Consider the following 6,745-nt stretch of genomic DNA (forward strand, 5'->3'; position numbering starts at 1 on the left):
TTGCCAAGTGATTAGATGAAATGGAGCTCCACAATAAGTCTTTTAAAGTGGGAGTTGGGGAAGAGGGATCGATAGTTTTTATTTGCCGTATAAGGTCAGTGCAGGTTGGATGTTATGAATTCTTTTAAAGGCATCACAACTCTTTCACCTACAGTCTATGCGGGGTTGTGCTGAAATGGCCAAAAAAAAAGTGGCGTAAATGGCCAGCAAAGAAAGATCTTTTGCTCGTAACACGAGTCTGTTTAATCTGAGCCACATAAACCAGCACATAGAGACAGGTTTTGTTATTTGTCCTCTTAACCTTGTACTGAATTTCACTGCACGAGAAAGATACTGCATGTGTCCCTCTACTAGCGTGGAATAGAAGCAGATTAGGCAGATACCTGCATTAGTTGTACTATCAGCCAAAGTTTTTTTCAGTTCAGCAAGAAAGTGTAGGATCCAACTACTTCTAGATAGAGTAAATATATTCACCGTTTGTCCTTTGGTGGGGGGTGGTTGGTTGGCAATTCTTCTGCAACCTTTGACCAATCGCACTTGAAGTACTTTTTGCACTTACTACAGGTTTTTCCTTATATCTGAATTCTTGCTTGTGTTGTACGTCGCTTTGGACAAAAGCGTCTGCTAAATGAAATTGTAGAATATAAACTGTCATCTACATTATTAGAGTTATGGAGGCTCAGCAAGTTGTGAAAGATGTGATTTTTTTGGTCATGTCCTCATAATTTAAAGCTCGGCAGATTTTTTGGTATCGTCTGAAGAGATAATTACAGTACAACTGCAATGCCGAACGAAGCATTATCAAAGTAAATGCAATCATAGTTCATACTGCTAAACCATGAGGTGAGCGATCCCATATTACAGGGTAACAGGAAATACTGCAACGGGAAAATTAAGAATTGACTTTCTGAGACATAACCCGCCAAAAATAAGTTAGATGGTAGATTTAAATGTATTCCATGTGGCCATGCAGACTCGAACTTGGATGTGACACGAAAGCCAGTCATGACTGAACGGATGCAAACTGCAGAGAAAGCACCAAATTTCATGATGACATTCGCAAAAAAAAGTATTTAATGCAGATTGGTCAGCAACTGATCTGCATAATAATGACTGTACTGGTGCTGATACCAATCCAGTTTATCTCCTTGGTGCCTCCCTACTAATCAAAAAGACTGTTTTTCATTTTAACATGAAAAATAGGTTTGTAACGCCATGACAGCATATTCAGTTATCGTAACTGTGCTCTTGAAATGACACTTTTTAATAGTAGTTTCCTATTTATTATTTTTTCCAATCCTTTAGTTTGTTTCAGAAATAAATCGAGACCGGCTGAGCTTAATGCACTGAGCAAGTTAATCAGTATACTCAGTATATTTACACATACAATGAATCAGATTCCGGTTTCTTTTCTACACAAGTGTGTTCATGAGGAACTGAAAAAGAAAACAACTTTATCACTTTGACAACACATAGGCAACGCTTGTGAAAAATACTAATAAATGAAACTCAAGTAAATGAAAATTATTGTATTTGCGTTGCTGTTTACGTCACGTTCCTATTTGTTGTCAAAGCGGCAGAGACATTTTCCTCATTTGCTTGTGTTTTCTGAATTTGTGGTCTGTTGGGAGTTGGGGTCTCCTAGTCATTACAGAAACGCCACTGAGGTGGCTCCTATTCTACCAATTAAAGAGAGAAATGTGCTCCGGCAGATTAGTTTTAATTACAGGCCCGTAACCTTTGCTAAGTATGTCAAAGGTAAAAAGAGGCTAATAGTTTGATGAGCAGTTCATCAGCGCTGATTAAGAGGATGGGATGACAAGATAATCCAGAGGTGGCACGGTCATTAAAGGTGGCCGAAGAAGAGCAAATTAGCTGATTAAACAACTTCCCGCCCAGCCAATGCCAAGCAGGCAGAGGGGAGGGCCTTCAGACGTGATGGATGGGGAGGCGTGGAGGAAGCGTTTATGTCGCTTGCCAGTGGAGTTGTCACCGAATGAGTGAAGTGTCTTCATCAATTTGGAGCCATTATCATGTCAAAAGGAGAGGATGGCGATTGAAGGAGGGGAACAGGTTGGGGGAGGATTGAAGCAGAAAGCCCATCTGCATACTACAAGCTTATTCATCTTCACTCACACACACACACACACACACACACACACACACACACACACACACACACACACACACACACACACACACACACACACACACACACACACACTCCTCCCTCCTCCTGCCCCTCCTCCCAGGCAGGCCAGTTTACCGTAAGGCTGTTTAATTTTCCTGAAATAGGGCTGTGACAGCTGTGTCATGCTGATGAGAAGGTGCTGAAAAGAGTGGCAGTCTGTCACATCTCATCTATCTCAGCTCTGGTGCTGCCGAACCTTCCTCCTCCTCCTCCTCCTCCTCCTCCCTCTCTTATTCTGGCGCCCTTACCTCCTCGCATCTCCTTCTTTTCGGATGTTGAACTTCTTTTTTCTTCAAACAAACACAGCAGTCTGTTAAACATGCGGTGTTCAGGGGAGGGGCGGTGATTGATGCAGCAAAAGGACAAAAGTAATAACTGGGAGCTGTTTTTTATTTCACCTGCATTGATTGTTATAGGTCTCTTTATCATCTGACCCGGCTCAATTATGCCAATTGGATATCGCAGTGACACCGACCGCGAGGTTGTGGGGACAGTAAAATGAAGCACAGAAAGTGAGAGGGGGAATAGACGTGTGTGTGTTTGAGAAAAGGTGCAGGTAGTAGATGAGCGTAGAACATAGCTTGTTGGTGGAATATGCATCACTTAGCATGTATTACTTTGCACAGGGAAGGACAACAATTTAAATGTTAGTGATGTCATTTCCACCCGTCAGTCATGTCAACGTGCGATAAATGTGGAGCCATTACATAAATGAGATGTTGACATGACCCTGTGTGTGCATACATGCAGACACCCGCTGGTATCTCTTTAGTTTTATGTAAATAGAATACAAACCTAGCGAACAGGCTGACCCATTCTGGCTGTGTTTTCAAGGAAAAGTCACACTCAGGGACCTAAGAGATTTTACACAAGCTGAATTCTGAATTATTCTTCTTGGATTGTTCTCTTATGAGGGATCTTGGTTCGAGTATCATCAGTGGTATTATGTTAAAAATCCACACGAAACCTTCTCGTCTCTGAAGGGCAGACAGACAATTAGCAGCTAGCAAACACTGTGCAACTGAAGAGCCCGCAGGGTTTACTACAGATCAAGAACAGATAAAGAAATAAAATTATAGCTGTTCTCCAACAATTAAGGTCGTCATATCAACCTGAAGTTGATGATACAGCAATGTTGTGTTCACTACTTGTTTCCTCTGCCCTCAAACGGCCACAGAAACCAGTTAGTGCAGATTTACAACTGACACCTGATTGATAGCTGCGTATCAATCAAAGCAGTCTTTTGCTGTGTCCAAAGTATTTTCAGCTCCGTCACCCTATGTGCTGTTGATTGAACTTTAGCTTATTTATTAAAAAAATAACATATTCCACTGGCACCTTAGAAATAGTTTTCTCCACATTAAATGGCTACTGGCTTTGTATGTGGAGAGTGTTTGTGATAGCTGTACGGGATGCAATAAAAATTTGAGGGAATAAGATGCAAAAACCGGGCATGATTTGAATATGGTGACTATCCCCTCCAATGAGTTCTCCTGCTGCGATATTCTGCTCCCAGCACTCCTTGAAACACTTTCTGGAAGTCAGACACCACCTGAAATGTGCTTTGATTGTCCTCCACAGTGACAAAATGGCGACCACTCAACTTTATTTATTTTTTATTTTATTTTATATCCCTTATTAATCCCATGAGGGGAAATTCTGATTCTGGGGGTCAGAGCGCAGGGTCAGCCGCGGTATAGTGCCCCTGGAGCACACACACATTCACACACTGATGGCGGGAGCTGCCATGCAAGGCACTAACCACACCCCATCAGGAGCAATTAGGGTTTTAGGTGTCTTGCTCAGGGACACCTCGACATGAGCACGACGGGCCGAGGATCGAACCGATTGCGTCTCGGTTCGAGACGGCCACTCTACCCACTGAGCTATGCCGCCCCAACTTGAGCTGAATCGTGACCTAAATTGTGACATTCGGGGAGGTGAAGAGTGAGGATTGCATTGTTGTAGCCAAAGCACCTTTTGCTGCATTTTTGAATCAACATGGTTCATAATGCACCCATTTTCAGATCATTTGTGTTGAATGTTTAACCTCTACATGTTACATTAGAGCTCTGTGTTGGCTGTGGGGCCCTTGGGATGAATTCATGTTGCACAACTCTGAATTTCGAGGAAAATGCAGAGTATCCTCTTTGTCGTGCTTCTGACCTGATGCATCTTCTTTGGTCTTGGAGACTGCAGGCTTTTCCACTGTAAAGACTGCAGTTTCTTTTGAGTTGTAGCTGCATCTCTGGTCACCAGTGATGATCCTTTACATGGAGGTCGAGTGTTCCCAGGCCTGTTGACTGAGATCTTGCCGATTTCGACACATTCGCTTGTAACACGGGTAACAATATTGATTCTGCAAGACGTCACGAGAACACCTGGCTCCAAAAAGTTTCTGCTTTAACCTGTTGCATGCACATGACTGTGCCATGCTGCGTCTGTGCAGAAAAGGTTCCATGTGTCATTGTACGGCAAGTTTTTTCCTCGCAATGCCACTCCAAAACCAAAACATACACTGTACCACATATAAGGAAGCAGAGTACCAATTTCTGCATTACATTTATGACAGCTGTCAGGGATAATAGTCATAAAAAGAGTGTCATTTAACAAGTTTAACGTCTTGTAAAGTCCCAAGCAGCCATTTACTCAGTACCTGTTATAGTTGTCTGGGATTCGGCCAAAAGACACGTCTTCTTCCAGCCTTCTAAAAATATCTGTCTTCCTTTGCAGGTAGATAAGAAAGACAGTTTTCCTTCAAGCCTGCTAACCTGTAAACCGTGTTGGCAATAAAAGATCTGCCTTTTTATGATGGACTTCTTCCTGTGACATTGTTAAACACGAGTGTCTTCAAGAGCACTGGTAGTCAGTTCACTAACTTTGCATTTTGTGTTAATGAAATAGTGGCTGTGCTCCTGATATTCGCCCAATTCAAAAATGCAACATTATAATTAGCTTTAGAACATATTCTGAATGAAGAAGAAGAAGATTCACAATGTGCTTTGACAGAACATAAAAAATGTAAAGAATGGATAGCTAATGCTAAGAGAGAAGCTGAAGAGAAAATAAAAGATTGAAATAGATTAAAATCAGGAGGTTAGAAAGAGGGACTACAAGCAGTGACAATTTTAAAAGGGATAAAAATGCAGAGAGTGATAAAAGAGAACTTTACTTGAAGGCGAGCCTATAAAAGTGGGTTTTAAGAAGTGATTTAAAAGAAGATACTGATTCGGCGAGCCTTGTCTCCTCAGGCGGGTCAGTCCAAAGCATATTTCTGTGTATATGCGAATGCAGGTACCTGTACTTGCATGCGGACAAGTTCATGTGTAACCTTCACAAACAGTGGATGGAGCCTTTGTGGCTACGCCTCAGCCTGGGACTGTCACTGTTAATGATGTCAGGCGCTTTGATGCTGTCAGCCAGACAGATTACCCTGCTCTTAACCCTCTTTTGAACCCAGCGTGCCACACAAAAGCCAGCTGTACGCCTTCATACCAGTGCAAACACTTATTCACATTAATGCCACTTTATTCGCTGTCGTTACTTCACAAGTGGTGGAAGGCCGCATTTATTCTGAGTCAGCACGGGGATCATATGTCACTCGCGCTGAAAACAGGTTGGATTAGAAAAGGTCAACAGCTCAGCGAAGGCATACAGAGTTGAAAGGGGAAAAGCATCATCATCATATGTCGATTAGCTGAACAGTCCTGGGAAAGCAAATACAGTTACAATAAGAAAAAGACTGTCGTAAATAGATCAATGTGAGGCCAGTTGTTAATAATGATATCGTGTTTTTCTGAGAATTTCGACGGATTTGTTTGCCGCTGGATGGCAACAGTTTCCAGCTTGTCCACCTTTGAAAGTGAGACGCAGACGCTAACGGCTGCAGTCAACCCTCGTTCAGTAAAGTCCTACACAGCATCAGACTGCTGGTGCTGGACGAAAAGTCAAACGATCACTGGCTTCATCCTCTGGGGACCATAAATGTCTGTACAAAATTTAATAGCAGTCCATCTAATATTTGTTGAGATATTTTCGTCTGGAGCCGTGCCACTAGTGTTCCTGAAAACACAAAAGCACATTCAGTCTCAGAGTCATTTGTCATTCATTGTAGTAACTATAAATTCAGACGGGAAAAAAAAATCCCAATGGTGATTATTTAATTATGATTATTTCTCGTCTGTTGTGATTGTTCTGCGCTTACTATACGTTTATAGGGCCTGATGGCTTTAATTGATGGGCGTTTTCTTTTCACTGTGGTGACTGATGAGGACTGTCTTTCATTAGGTGAAGCGAGATGCGAAAAATTCATTTAAAATTATTTGGCACCTCGACAGTTTAAGTGGAGATTGAAGTGTAAGCTCCTATTAGGAGAGAAAACAGTTTCCGTGTGTCACTTTGAGGTCTGCAGAGCTGAAGTGGAGATACAGGCGGCAGGGGGGAAGGCAGGGTTGGAAGGTCAGTGTCTCTCCTGCCGGAGGAGGGGAGGCAGACTGTGTAGGTGTGGGTGGGCAGGCGGAGGGGGGATTTAATTAGAGCGAGTGCCTGCATCCC

Source organism: Acanthochromis polyacanthus, chromosome 2 (assembly GCF_021347895.1).
Source record: "Acanthochromis polyacanthus isolate Apoly-LR-REF ecotype Palm Island chromosome 2, KAUST_Apoly_ChrSc, whole genome shotgun sequence".
Classification (NCBI taxonomy): domain Eukaryota; kingdom Metazoa; phylum Chordata; class Actinopteri; family Pomacentridae; genus Acanthochromis; species Acanthochromis polyacanthus.